A 14,257-nucleotide genomic window follows, 5' to 3' on the forward strand; every position below is an offset into this window, starting at 1 on the left:
TATACACATTAATATGCCATTTCCTGTATTTATTTGCACCTATTTAAACATGGCAGTTAAAACACTGACATGAAATTGGTTATTGTACTTATATTGTACTTTATATAGCATTTCCTAGGACACAAACTACCATTATTGTGAAAAGTGGAAATGTCTGCATTGTTAAAAACTACTCACACATTCACACATTTCTGAGAGATGTTTGTATTTTTGCATCTTTAATGAAAGAGCACTCTCCTTCACTGCTTTATCTTTGACTGACGTTGAAGAAGGACAAAATGATGCTTCTCGTGTTAAATCAGAGTCTGATGGACCACCAAATCCACAGTCAGTCGACCTGCATGGTAGCACACAGTACATCAAGCACAGACAACCGCAAATGCTCATATTTTAGGTGCACAACGTGATATTATGAAGCAGATATGGGGCTCCAGGCTAACCTTTTAACTTTTTCATTTAGGTGCACCCATAAAATCCACCACGCCTTTTTGCGCCGCAATAGTACATTTTAAGCTTCATTAGGTTATGACGTCTCACGTTATTACCATGTAAACAGATTCCATAGTAAGGGCACTGAAGACACTTAATAATTACATTTTATTCATATCGGAATAATAACTATCTGAATTGGTTGCATGTCTGCTGCTAAAACGAGAGCTATTGGATTCCACCGGGCATAGCCTCTCTAGACAATGCTTTTGATTCCACCAGAAGCCACTTAGTCTAGGGCTGGGTTTAAAAATGTGATTTTCCGATTCAAATCATTTTACATTTAAATGATCCAATATCGATTCAAAAAAATACAGAATTGATCTCTGTATCATATGAAACTAGAAGACCGAAGGAATCCATTGGTACCAGCTATGTCTAGCTTGTCAGGAAGGGGGTCAAAAATGCTCCAAAGATTACAGAAGACTACATTTTGGGGTCCGAAAGATAGCTGAAAGAAATATCACTCAATACTCACTGACTGTAGAGTCTGGTTATTTTTTTTTGGGGGGGGGGTTTGCTGTGTGTTCATGTTAAATAAAACTGCTTTGGGGTCAATTCTTAATGTAAACATGAATACTTTAAGTAATGCACCAGGTTAAAGGGAACCTTGTACAATTAGAGAATCTCTTTCATATCCAAGCTAAATTGGTTTTGTAACTGAAACACTACACTCCACAAAAATACGCGCCTCTGCTCTATTTCTGACGGCGTCTCGGCTCGTGCCGGGCAATTGACACGAGGGGTAAGTACCCTGGCGAGCAGCAGACTGGCTGTTAACGCATTTCTCTGTGCCAGTCAACAAGCAATTCTGCTCCTCTGCTTCTTTCTAATCACACGTAGAGCTGTCGGTCAGACAGCACTTCACGGAGCTTCCACCTCCTCTCTGAACCTAGTCTCGCATAGCCAGACCTTCCTCCACAGCGCTGCGGCGGAGGGTCTGGCTAGTCCACACAGCATTCCCGGGGTGGGAGAAAAACGTGCTCTGGTTTATTGCCATTTCTTTAAACCAATCACAATCGTCTTGGGCGGGGCTAAGCGCCGGACGGAGCCACGGTGCCGCTGCAAAATAGCCTCAGGAAGGAACTTGTTTTGGAACGTGTACATTCAAAAGGTTGTTTTAGTCGTTTTGCAGTTAACCAGAGTCGTCATAAATCGACCAGAGTTTAAAAATTCAACACAAAGAAAGGGAAAGGTAACGGATATCCGGCCGAAAGGTCATGAATGTAGACTACTCTGTAACACACACACACACACACACACACACACACACGAGCCCTACTGTGCGAGAGTTATAAAGACAGGGTCAGAGTTGTTGCAACTTTTTAAAGATAATTTTTTAGCCATTTTAGGCCTTCATTTGTATAGGACAGCTTAGACATTAAAGGGGAGAGAGAGGGGAATTGACATGCAGCAAAGGGCTGCAGGTCGGAGTCTAATCTATGGGCGCACGCTCTACCAGGTGAGCTACCCAGGCGCCCAGAGTTGTTGCAACTTTTAGGCTGTCGGCTGAGGTAGTCACGGAGCCGAACGAAGTCTGTGTGAAAGGGACAGCCGGCATGGCGGGACGCAGGGTCTTGGGGTTCCTCCCCCAGAAACCACCCCTTTTAACAGGTGGTTTGATACTTTTATCTTACTAACATTAGACAAATATAGGTACATTTTGTAATTTCCCCCCAGAGGACGTGGTTGCATGGCCGCAGACGACATCACAATAATAAAAAGCTAAAAGTACAGAATATGATTTGATGACTAATTCAGAGCCATCTTTAATAATAACCACTCGTTTATTTAAACTTGAGAATCTCTTACACTGCTGTCGGGCGGGTTCAGCTGACTAGAAAATATCCTGGGTTTGGGCCAGTCAAAAAGTGACAAAGCAGCGTTCAGGGTAAGTTATTAATAACTAGCAGAAACATTGTAAACAGTAGTCCACCTACTCCTCCTCTCTCTGTCTCTCAAACCGCGACCCTTTGGCACTTACGTGTGTGTGTGTGTGTGTGTGTGTGTGTGTGTGTGTGTGTGTGTGTGTGTGTGTGTGTGTGTGTGTGTGTGTGTGTTCGCGCTCGTGTGAGAATCTGCCTGAGTGAAAGGTAGCAGTGACAATGTGTTATGCAGTTTCATTTCTTTGAGCATTCTCTCTCGATAAGCAACAGGGCTGCTCAATATCTTTTCTTTTTTTATCATCATCACAACATCAACTGCCAACATATCACCAGAGACTAGATGTAACGGTCAATCTTTTCTTTAGCAGTGCCTTTTTATATTCAATTCAATTTGTATTCCCTACCATTAAAAGGGTGAGGTGCAGCAGCCGAGCCGTTTTGGCCACCACCTAAGCCGAATGAAGGTAACTACTTTACTTTTCTCAGATCTTTTCTCAGAATGATTGCAGTTGGTCCTCCTCAGTAGACTTCTACTAAACCAATCATTTTAAAAATAGAATCATAATGGCTCTGACGCCCATGGCGGGACTACATGCAAGTCGACCCACAGGCAGGTCAAAAAGCCAAAGTTCTGAATGACGGTCAGCATACTTGGGATGTGCTTTTGTCCCGAGTTCCAATCCTTTGCGATACATGGGCGCCGATTCAATTTGTATTGCGATTTTCATATATTGCAATTCTAGTCGTATTGCAGTTCCATAGTGTTGGGTATTGCGATTTTCTTTTCCTTCTTTTATCAAAAGCAAAAGTTGAATAATACACTTCTAGAGCCAATTACTCACACTCAACTAGTTGTTTAGTCAGCCAGTCTGACATTTTTGTCGTCTATAAAGAAGAACATAACATGGATTTTCTGGGAACAGATACAATGTAGTCTCCCTCTGCAGTACTGTATAAAGGGAAAATATTTAGGTACATAATTGGCAAAAAAAAACATTTTGATTCTAGGTGAAATAACTGATTTAAAAAAAATCATTTATACAATTTGATTTTTTTTCTCCCGCCCCTACAGTATACAGTAGTAGCTAACAGAACATTAAGCAAAAATAGCAAATGCTCATACTGTGTGTATAGCAGAATTGATATTGCAAAGCAGACATTATATTGGGAGCACATCATTTGCTGTGACTATGACGCAGTGTTTACTTCTTAATCGTGCAATTCCTCAAATGTTCACTATATTTGGATGTGGACATCCACTGTGATGCATCGGTGCACGTGGGTTCATGTCACCGTTTAACAGCATCAGCTCCTATTGCAACGGTCAATGCTCAAACTAATTTAAGTCATTGAATGCCATAAATAATGAGCTACTCTTTTTAGCCTTCTCAATGGGAAACCAGACAATGATGTACAATTATTCAAGATTATCGGCAATGAACAGTGTTTCATACATAGCCCAGAGTGGGTTTCCTCCATCTTCAAGACACTGGGTAACTGTGGCTCTGCACGTGAGCAGACAAGCAGCTGCTGTCTCAGCATCAAAGGAGAGCCCACTTGTTACTTTAAGACAATTCACGTCTGTTTGGAAAGGCAAATTAAATACTTGTTTTTCTACTGCTCTCTCCACCCCAAGCCCGTTTCTGTGTACAGAAATAAACCAGAATGCTCTCCAGCATGTCTAGGGCTGCACGATATGAGGAAAATATGTAATTTAGCTAACATGTCTAGGGCTGCACGATAACACCCCCCCCCCCCTTTAACGTAAAGCCCTTTGCTTGTGTGTGTTCAGACTCCAAGACAATACTCTGAAAACCTCTGTAGGCATACTTTTTCCACACAAAAAAATCATCAGGAATCAATAAGGGAATCCATATTCGCCCCATCCATATGATAAGTGCACATTAGGGGTCGACTGATATCAGTTTTTCAAGGCTGATACAATACAGATTAGTAGTAGTTAATGAAACTGATATTTGGAAGCAATATGCATATACGGTGAAAATGAAAATCTAAAAAGAAAGTTTAAATGATTTAAGCTGATAAATTAGAAACATAATCAGTGTCAGAGTCAGATAGTGTTGTGGGGGGGGGGGGGGGGGCATGAAGTCAGACTCAGTGGGGAGTGAATCTGAAGCAGAGGGACAGACACAGAGCTGCAGAGGAGCCAGAGTAGACCACTTTTTAATTCATTAACTTTATCAGTTATCAGGCAAATAAAACACAACAGATCATCTGCAAACTGCCAAAAAAACGGCCCGTCTATCCATATTGCATTTGCATTTCGTCTCAAAACCTTAGACTTCAAGTCCCACCTTAAACTTATCTTGGAAATTAGCACTTATGTCACTGTGAGTTAAATAATGAGGTCAGAGATCAAAACCACTGACTTCCTCTAAAACGTATATCTAATTCCTCCAAACAGCCTTACTGCTTCAGCTGATCTTAAAGCTCTAGTAGAAACTGCTTTTATCTGTGGAGAGTTCTCACTGAACTCCCCAGGCATCTGACACGGGCTTGGGAATTCACTCCAGTCTTAAACAAACCATTTCTTGTGCTGGGGGAGTGGCGGCACATGTTGTCTTGACCAAATATGGCTGAGCGAAAAACACTACGGTCCGGTCTCTGCAGCACACTGGAATGAAAAGCAGCTTTCCTTAACTGGTGTGAGAGTGGGCCATGACACAACACACTGACACCTATCCAACAGAGCCTTGACTCGACAGGCTGGATACGTGTAGCTGGCTGGCGGGTGGAGGATTAGCCGTCTGGTTACTAACACCATTCAGCCTCCCAGTCCAACTGAATGACACACTCACTACAGGCTCAACATTACATTCACACATATTTCATTAAAAACCTAATTGCAGCTGTTTTGAGTTACAGGAAGGGTGCTAAAATAGAAAGGGTTAGTGCTCAGCACTAGGACTGGGATGATATGCTTTTGTCCCTATACAATTCTGTCACGATACATGGGTGCCGATAGAGCTGGGCAATATATCGATATCGTGATATGAGACTAGATATCGTCTTAGATTTTGGATATCGTAATATGGCATAAGTGTTGTCTTTTCCTGGTTCATTACAGTAAAGTGATGTCATTGTCTGAACTTACCAGACTGTTTTAGCTGTTCTGTTATTTGCCTTTACCCACTTAAGTCATGATATCCACATTACTGATGATTATGTATCACAAACCTCATTGTGTAAATGTTTTGGGAAAGCAATAATTGTCAACCCTCCAGTATCTTTGCAATATCGATATCAAAGTATTTGGTCAAAAATATCGTGATATTTGATTTTCTCCATATCACCCAGCCCTAATTTGTATTGCGATTTTCATTTATTGCGATTCTAGAAGTATTGGGATAAAGATAGTACTGAGTATTGAGATTTTCTTTTCCTTCTTTAACAAAAACTAAAGTTGAATAAAACACTTCTAGAGACAATATATCATGAGACATTACTACAAACTAGAGCTTAGATCGGCCCAAAAAATCAAGCCCGAACCTGCCCGAGCCCGAGCACGTTGCGTCCGAGCCCGGCCCGGCCCGACACATTAACTGTAATCATGAGCCCGAGCCCAATTTAAACCCGACAATTTTTTAATACGTGGGCCGCTGACGTTTAGAATAATACAACAAGGACGAAGCCTGTAAACTGCGCTGTTTGTTTAGAATGGAACGGATCGCAAATGGATCTGAATGAAGAAATGTAAAAAAAAAAAAATAGAAACAATGATGAACAACATATTGTTGTCACTGCCCACGACTTGTTTAAACTGCTTCCATACCTCCGACTTTCCTCCACACTTGCTCAAAGTTAATTCTCCTGTTTTTCTTTTTTTCTTTACATCTTCAAGCTCCCGGTGTGATGCGTGTGAGAGGAGGAGACTCCGCGCATGAAGTGCTGCATTTTGTAACTGCAGCCTAACTTTTGTACACATTTGTTACTTTTATATAGCCTATATATATATTTATAATATTTCTGATTATGGCATAGCTTTCTCCCCACCCAAATAGGATAATAAGGTAATGGATAAAAAAAAAAAATTGCTTGATCAAGTGTCCGGCCCGGGCCCGGCCCGGCCCGAGGATGTGGCGGAAAATAACGGCCCGAGCCCGACCCGAGGTCCGGTCTGGCTCGGGTCGGGCTCAGGATCGGGCCGAGAATCTAAACTCTACTACAAACTAAATGTTTTCTAAGAAAAATGCACATCATATCACATGTCAGTCTGACATTTATTTCATTTGTAAAGAAGAACAGAACATGGATTTTCTGCATTTTCAGCTTTCGCTCTGTTTGGCTGAAAGCGGATTTGATGTAGTCGCTGTTGGCGGTACCGTAGAAACAGAAAATATTTAGGTCAATCATTGGTAAAAAAAAAAAAAAATTAAATTAAAAATATTGATTCCAGGGAAAAGAATCGCTTTTAAAAATCGTCGCAAAAAAGATAAATCACGCTACATACGATTCTCGATTTTCGAACTGCAGTCATGCATTGGACTACCAGACATTTGGGGCTGGGGTGAGATATATGTTACAGAGATATGTTAAATGAGGGAATATTTTTCATTCTGAAACAGCGCATGTATTTTGTGTACTGGTTTGAACTAATTCCATGCACCAAAGTAGGGCTGTTGGATTATGGAAAAAAAATCCTAATCACAATTATTTTGGTCAATATTGAAATCACGATGATTACACGATTACTCATTGTCTTTTGACAAGTTGTTGCATTTATTCAACAGTGAAGTAGTTAAACAAATCAGCAGTGAAAACACCTAGAACGGTGAAATTGCCCTTAATACTTCAGAAAACAAGGCAAAATAAAAGTTTTCTTGCAAAACGTAATGTGCCAAAAGAAGTGTTTTTCTCGATTACATTGTTTTTGTGATCATTAGGAGCCGAAAACACGATCAAAACTGGATTAAAGCTTTAGTGCGTAACTTTTTGATATTAATGTATGTCTGTTACATTCAAGCCATTGCCAAATGAGTTGCTACAAAGCTAATTAAGACTATCAGCTCCACACAACTCTCTCTGGATTTCTCAGTATGGTTATGTTCAGAAGATTGTGGCGTCCGGTGACTTTCCCGCGCAGAAACTCAAGTGAAGATAATGACCTCTTCTGAAGAGTCCATCATGTTTTCTTAATGCTCCGTGTCCTCCTTGGCTACTAGCAACTGCGTGGAGGAGGGGGGGTGGGGGTGCGTGAGCGATCACGGAAGGCTTGTATCATGCAGATGCGCTGACAGTGTTGTTGTCATTACTTAGAATTCCTCATGGGGGCGACAGAAACTACGCATTATATCTTTCTTATCCTTATCCTATATCTATAGTGCAAAGCCCTACACCAAAGCCTTCTATGACAACCAATATACAAACCTATTTAAAGTAGAGCCTGGCAGATGTGGGGTTTCCACTACAGACATTGCTTAGTCTTCATTGGCTGGCACAAACGCTGATGCAGATATATCTGTAATAGGGATGCTAATTTAAAAAAAAATTTTGGCCGATATCCGACCCTCATTAACCAATCATTAAACATTAACCGACAGCAGGCAAGTAGGGGTTGATGATATGGCCTTATCATGAACTTTGAACTAACTTCTACTCGATGAAGACCACACTGTAAATGTGTGTTCAACTAGTGATTATCAAACTAACGTGTCTCTCTCTCTGGCAGCCTGCTCTCCTCTGCGTGTGATGTGATTTTCCCTCACACATCTGCTGACTGTGACCGACCGCACCGTTTCCCTCCACTCCTGCCAACCTAAAAACCCAATGCTGCAGCCTGCCGCACTGACTAATTACAGTGAACATATGGTTCAGTTCTTCATTGTCCCACTTGGGAAAATTTGCCTCGCAGAAAAGCACAGATAAACAATGACAGTACACACAACAGAACAACAATTGCGTCCATAAAAAGATGTAAAAAATTGTAAATGCTAAAAATAAAATTGGATAGGATAAAGTGCTAAGTGTGAGCAAAATGTGCGTAGATGCCTGGGGTTATTCATGCTTCTCTCAAATATATCCTCTCCCTGACCTTTGACAACAGTCGGGAGGGGCGGTGATGCCAATCTTCTGATATCAATGGCCATGTCTTTTGTTTTTGTGGCATTCAGCCTCAGAGAAAGATTGACACACCAGTGTACAAATTCAACAAGAGGCCCATGAAACACACTGATAACAACAGTCATCATCATCAACAATCATTGGTATAAAGCAGTGATTTCCAACCAGGGTTACTTTCACCTAGAGCTGGGCAATATATCGATATTATATTGATATTGTGATATGAGACTAGAAATCGTCTTAGATTTTGGATATCGTAATATGGCATAAGTGTTGTCTTTTCCTGGTTTTAAAAGGCTGCATTACACTAACGTTATGTCATTGTCTGAACATACCAGACTGTTCTAGCTGTTCTATTATTTGCCTTTACCCACTTAGTCATTGTATCCACATTACTGATGATTATTCATCACAAATCTCATTGTGTAAATATTTTGTGAAAGCACCAATAGTCAACACTACAATATCGTTGCGGTATCGATATCGAGGTATTTGGTCACTTCTGCTGTTGCCAGGGGGTACTTGATTGTGAAGCAGCTCAACTGATTTGAAAAAAGTAGAAATTATGAGTTGAATAAAAGAATGTATCAGCTGTAACACCTGTACACCGAAGTGTAAACAGGTAGTTAAAAGTAATGAATAAATGGTAGAACAGTCTGCAGCTAAAGCTATGAGCTAAAAGACACAAACTAGCACTGGTCACTGCTGCTAAATGTTGTGTTTATTTCAAACTGGTAAACCTCGTGGTGCATTCAAAGTTGATCCGTACCGTGAGTTTTGTGATCTGTTGCACTCCTATTTGGAACATACATTGGGACTTGATGAAGGGGTACGTGAGTTAATCTGACAGGACTGTGGGGTGGGCCTCAGACCAAAAAGGGTGTTGGAAACCACTGGTATAGAGGACATACAGAGTAAAGAACCCATTCCTGTGGTGCTCCAGTGAAAGATAGACCCTGCTGTGACAAGGCATCATTAACTCTGACCCTCTGGGGCCGACATGTCAGGACATCCACAATCCACATTACAATGCTACCATCAAGATTGAAAAGAGACGACAGTTTATTGGCTACAATTAGTGGCTGGATTCAATCAAGAGCAGACGAAAAGTCAATAAAGTCTTGCATGCATGAGTTAGTGTGCCCTCCATGTGCTTCTACCAAAAGCGAGGAACTAAAAAGCCATCCTCTGGTGGACCGTGAAAACTGCAGCACATTTTGTGACAGACCAAAGTGTTCCACCTCCGTCCTCTCCTTTCCTCCCAGCAGCATACAACACAGGAAGTGACAGACAGAGCGGGACACCAAGCCAACTACTGCAACAACAAAACCTTCCTCAACAAACGATGATCAATGATTGGGCAGATATAAGCCCCTCCTTCCTTTCAAATGGTCCATCCTAGTTGTTTTGGCATGAGAATTTTCTTTGAATTCTCCAAAGGTCTTCATTTGGTGTTTCTGGAGCTCACGTGGCTTTAAGAATACTTAATTCAAGTTGAGAATCTTGTTTTGCTGACCTCCTGTTGATGAAGCTTTAAACTTGCTGCAGTGATGCAAAAGTATACTCTGCATGTGTTTAGTACATTGTTGGTGCATTTGAATAATCAACTGCCATGCCATTCTTTACGTCCACTCTGCACTTTGGGTTGGGATAGGCTCAAACAGGACTAGTTTGTACAATGGGTGATGACACATGACATGACATGATACAATGTCACATCGGAAATCTAAAGTGTATAGCTATTCCAAACAGCTCCACTGGAAGGCGGAGTGAAAAAGCTGTAAGTCACAGAGACTGGGAGATGTGATGTCGTTTTAAATGTACCATTTTCAGACAGACAGTCTCTGCCAGAAGACATTCAATGTTGCCAACATGAAAAGTGACAGATATAGCTGACAAGAATGAGATAAAGAGAGAGAAGTTCAAACACTGGTTCTTTTTCCTCTCAACGCCAAAAAGCTGACCAATGACGCAAAAATCGTTGTCGATTCATTTTTGGTTGTTCAACTAATTATTTCAGCACTAAAACACATCAGCATTTTTTTTTTTTCGGTTAATTCACTTTGTCTTAAAAGAGTTTCATCCAGACATCCCCTCTGTGCTTCTGTCAAACTGAGAATTCAGAAACCGTTTAGTCATACTCAATGCAGTAACACTATAATCACTATTTCATCCATTAGGTCCAATCATCTCCGTTTAAAGGACAAGAGCCTGGATCAACATATTATTATATGTGTAGGTTGGCTCATAATAATATGGTAATAACTCACAGCTTGCATAGAACTGGATCATCACAGAGAAGTAATTGAGGAATACAATGACTATTATGCAAGAAACAGACAGCTTCCCTTAAGAACTTGAGCCTTGACTTGACACTGTGCTCTGATAGCCCTGGGACTTGATACACACCATGTGTTTTGAACATCTTGGTCATCTCCATCTATTACACTGTAAAAATACAGTATGATGGGTAAACTGTTCTGGTTGCAAGGATGTTGCAATGACTTTAAAATCCTGGTGTTGGGTCAAACCTACCATGGAATTATTGTGGGTTTTTTTAGACTACTGTAAAAATGTCCTTATGTTGCATGGAGGCAGTCATAGCATGTGCCAGCATGTAGAACGCCCTGCAACACTGAGTAAACTGCTCTAAGGCCTCACAGAATCCTCCCATACCAGGCTCACTGTGGTTTTTGGTATGTTTTCAAATAAAAACCTGCCTTATAGCCTACAACTGTCAGAAGTGTATGCTACTGCTCCATGCAAATTCCTCCACTCTGTCGCACACCACATCACAGTGGTGTAAGAATTCACACCCGGAGGCTAGATTTTCTTGCTTGCTTGTCTGCTAGCTGCCTAATAACACGCCCTGGCACTCAGCTTTGTTAAAGCAGAACTAAAAGAAAAAGACAGAAGGTCACATGTCAGCTAGTCTTGAGCAGCTACACAATGAAGTTTTTAAAGCTGATTTCCTGCTGTATGTCAGTAACGTTAAGTGTAGAGTTGGTCTCAAGAAAATAGCCTCTTTGAAATACGGAACTTTGACAGTGCAAAAAAGATGTATCAATATTCACAGAGACCCGTCACCTCAACTGAAATTCCAGACGCCCTAACTAATTCTACGGCAACTTGAACACAACAGTGCATGTGTCTTCTTGATGGGACAGTGATAGAGCCCACAGGACATTGAGCTGGGTATGTGGGGGGAAAGGCATACTTCGCTGTCTGTCTGTTTGTCTGTCTGTGTGGCGCTTGTTACTTCACAGAACGTCGTTTCCTATGTTTGTTAGCTAGCTTGTGGGTTTTCACACTCAGGGCAGTTTGGACTGCGTCTGTACATTAGCAGGCCTATGTCTGCGTTCTTTTACTAAGTTTTTCTCGCTTCCACATCGACTCTCTGGTGACGTCAAGGACTTTTTGCTAGAACGGTGGAAACTTTTCAAAGTTAGAAACATTCATTCTGACCTGAGTGCGTGAATCCACTCCCGCCGGCGCCGCCTCGTACTTTGAAAACCAAAATTGTGAAAGGTATTTCGATTATTCCCGGTAGAAGGCAAGTTTTCTGTAGCAAGGGGAAAAGCCAGACAGCGTCTTCTCTTCTTCTAGTTCCCCTCCCTATCCGCTCTCAGCAGTGCTGGTGCTAACTCCACCCCGGCGGGCTGGCGGGCTGGCTGGCTGGCTGGCTGGCTGCGTCGCCGTGCAGCGGGGCGGTGGCGCCCTTCTGTGGAGACTTTATGAACTGCAGCTCTATGGTACGCGGGTGTTTCTACTGTTAGTCAACTGACCTATGGCAACAATCCAATATGGATCTATCCAATATGGATACAAGGAAGGCAAGCGTTAGAGCAAGATAGATATAACACACGTCAGAACTTTTTATATACTCAGCAAAAAAAGGGGGGGGGTCAAAATCAAAAGTGCCCTCAGTATGTGGTGTGGCCACCAGCTGCATTAAGCACTGCGGTACATCTCCTCCTCATGTACTGCACCAGACTGGCGAGTTCATTAAGTACTGCGGTGCATCTCCTCCTCATGTACTGCACCAGACTGGCCAGTTCTTGCGGTACCTGTCCCGCAGGTGTGATATCCGGATGTACCGATCCTATGCAGATGTTGTTACATGTAGTCTGCCACTGCGAGGACGACCAGCTGTGCTTCCTGTCTCCCTGTGTCGCTGTCTTAGGCGTCTCACAGTAGGGACATTGCAATGTCTTGCGCTGGCCACATCTGCTGTCCTCATGCCTCCTTGCACCATGCCTTTAGCAGGGACCCTGGGCGTCTTTCTTTTGGTGTTTTTCAGAGTCAGTAGAAAGGTCTCTTTACTTTCCTAATGTTCTTTTAACTGTAACCTTAATTGCCTACCCCCTGCAAGCTCTTACTGTCTTCTCGATCGTTCAACAGGTGCATGCTCATTAATTGTTAATGGTTCATTATACAAGCATGGATAACATTGTTTAAACCCTTTACAATGAAGATCTCTAAAGTTATAGTTAAAGTTTTACAAAAGTATCTTTAAAATACAGTGTCCTGAGTTTATTTTATACACAAACGCATATTCCTTAAAGCTATTCCACGTTTCACAACCTTCCTGAAAGAATGATCTATTTTCTTAGATTCTTTCAAATTGATTAAATCAAAAAATGCTCTTCATCTTTATGAGTGTTCATCAAACCCCAGATAGAAATTACAGAATGACTATTTTCATTGTATTTCTTTTTCCTTTTTTGATTTATTTATTCTTTTTTTTAATGGCTTTCATTGTATCTTGTGTAATACTGACTGAGAAAGGATACCTGCTTATAAGATTTGTATTCTGAAATATTGACACAAAAAAAACATCAGCACTTTTAAAAGAGCTACCAAATCCTGGTTTATTCAGCAACAAACCTGCACTCATGTCTAGTTCTTAAATGTAATAATTTTAATGTTATCTTGCTGTACTCAGTTTTTTACCTTCTTCTTCTTTTTCTTTGTTTTATTCATACAATCCCTTCTAGTGTTGTCAACTATAATTCACAATAAACACTAGCCTATATAATACTTGCATTGGAGTGGCTTTTAGTCTGTGTACAATACATAGCCTAAATAATAAATTAAGGATTATAAAAAATACATTCAAAGCAAAAGTAAAGAAGAAAAGCAGAAGGATAAAGAATGAGGGTATAGTAGGCCACAGGCTACAACAGCAGGGATGTTCTATTCAAATTTAAAAGGTAGCCTGATATGATACTTGAAAGATTTTCTAAAAATCTATTAACCCCTGGACACTGCCAGACCATATGAAGAAAACTGCCAATGGATTAGCTCAAAGCTTTTCATTTATAATAGTAAGTGGACGCAGAGCAAAACACCATGAGCACCATCATTTATGTTTTTGTAAAGTAGAAGCTTTGACTCAGGGTTGTATTTTTGTTCCACAAGACAGAATGTAACTTCTCCTAGTAGTTATCCGGTGTGGATAGACCAGGGGTCTTCAATGTTTGTCAAACCAAGGACCCGTTGACTGAGAGAGACGGAGCAGGGACCCCCTACTACATATATTATATAAAATGAAGTTGCGTATTAAACTGGGCCTACAATAAACGTGCAGGGTGGCCTAAAGCCTTTATACTTTATTATTACCTTATTTAGTGCATAGATATTAAAGGTCCCATGGCATGAAAATTTCACTTTATGAGGTTTTTTAACATTAATATGAGTTCCCCCAGCCTGCCTATGGTCCCCCAGTGGCTAGAAATGGTGATAGGTGTAAACTGAGCCCTGGGTATCCTGCTCTGCCTTTGAGAAAATGTAAGCTCAGA

General features: G+C 41.2%; 1 protein-coding gene across 3 annotated transcripts in view; it reads right to left on the bottom strand.

Annotated features, from left to right (window-relative positions):
• tln1 (talin 1) overlaps positions 1-12,095 on the bottom strand; it is a 118,829-nt gene extending 106,734 nt beyond the window's left edge. For 2 of the 3 annotated variants that reach the window (XM_035991143.1, XM_035991141.1), the window contains exon 1: positions 11,922-12,095. The gene's annotated coding sequence lies outside the window, so the exon portion shown is untranslated. Of the gene's footprint in view, positions 1-11,530; positions 11,551-11,921 lie in introns of those variants that run through there. The other variant, XM_035991142.1, reaches the window with a different exon arrangement.
• Between the last annotated feature and the right edge of the window lie 2,162 nt (positions 12,096-14,257).

The sequence above is a fragment of the Sander lucioperca genome, chromosome 14, assembly GCF_008315115.2.
Source record: "Sander lucioperca isolate FBNREF2018 chromosome 14, SLUC_FBN_1.2, whole genome shotgun sequence".
Lineage (NCBI taxonomy): Eukaryota > Metazoa > Chordata > Actinopteri > Perciformes > Percidae > Sander > Sander lucioperca.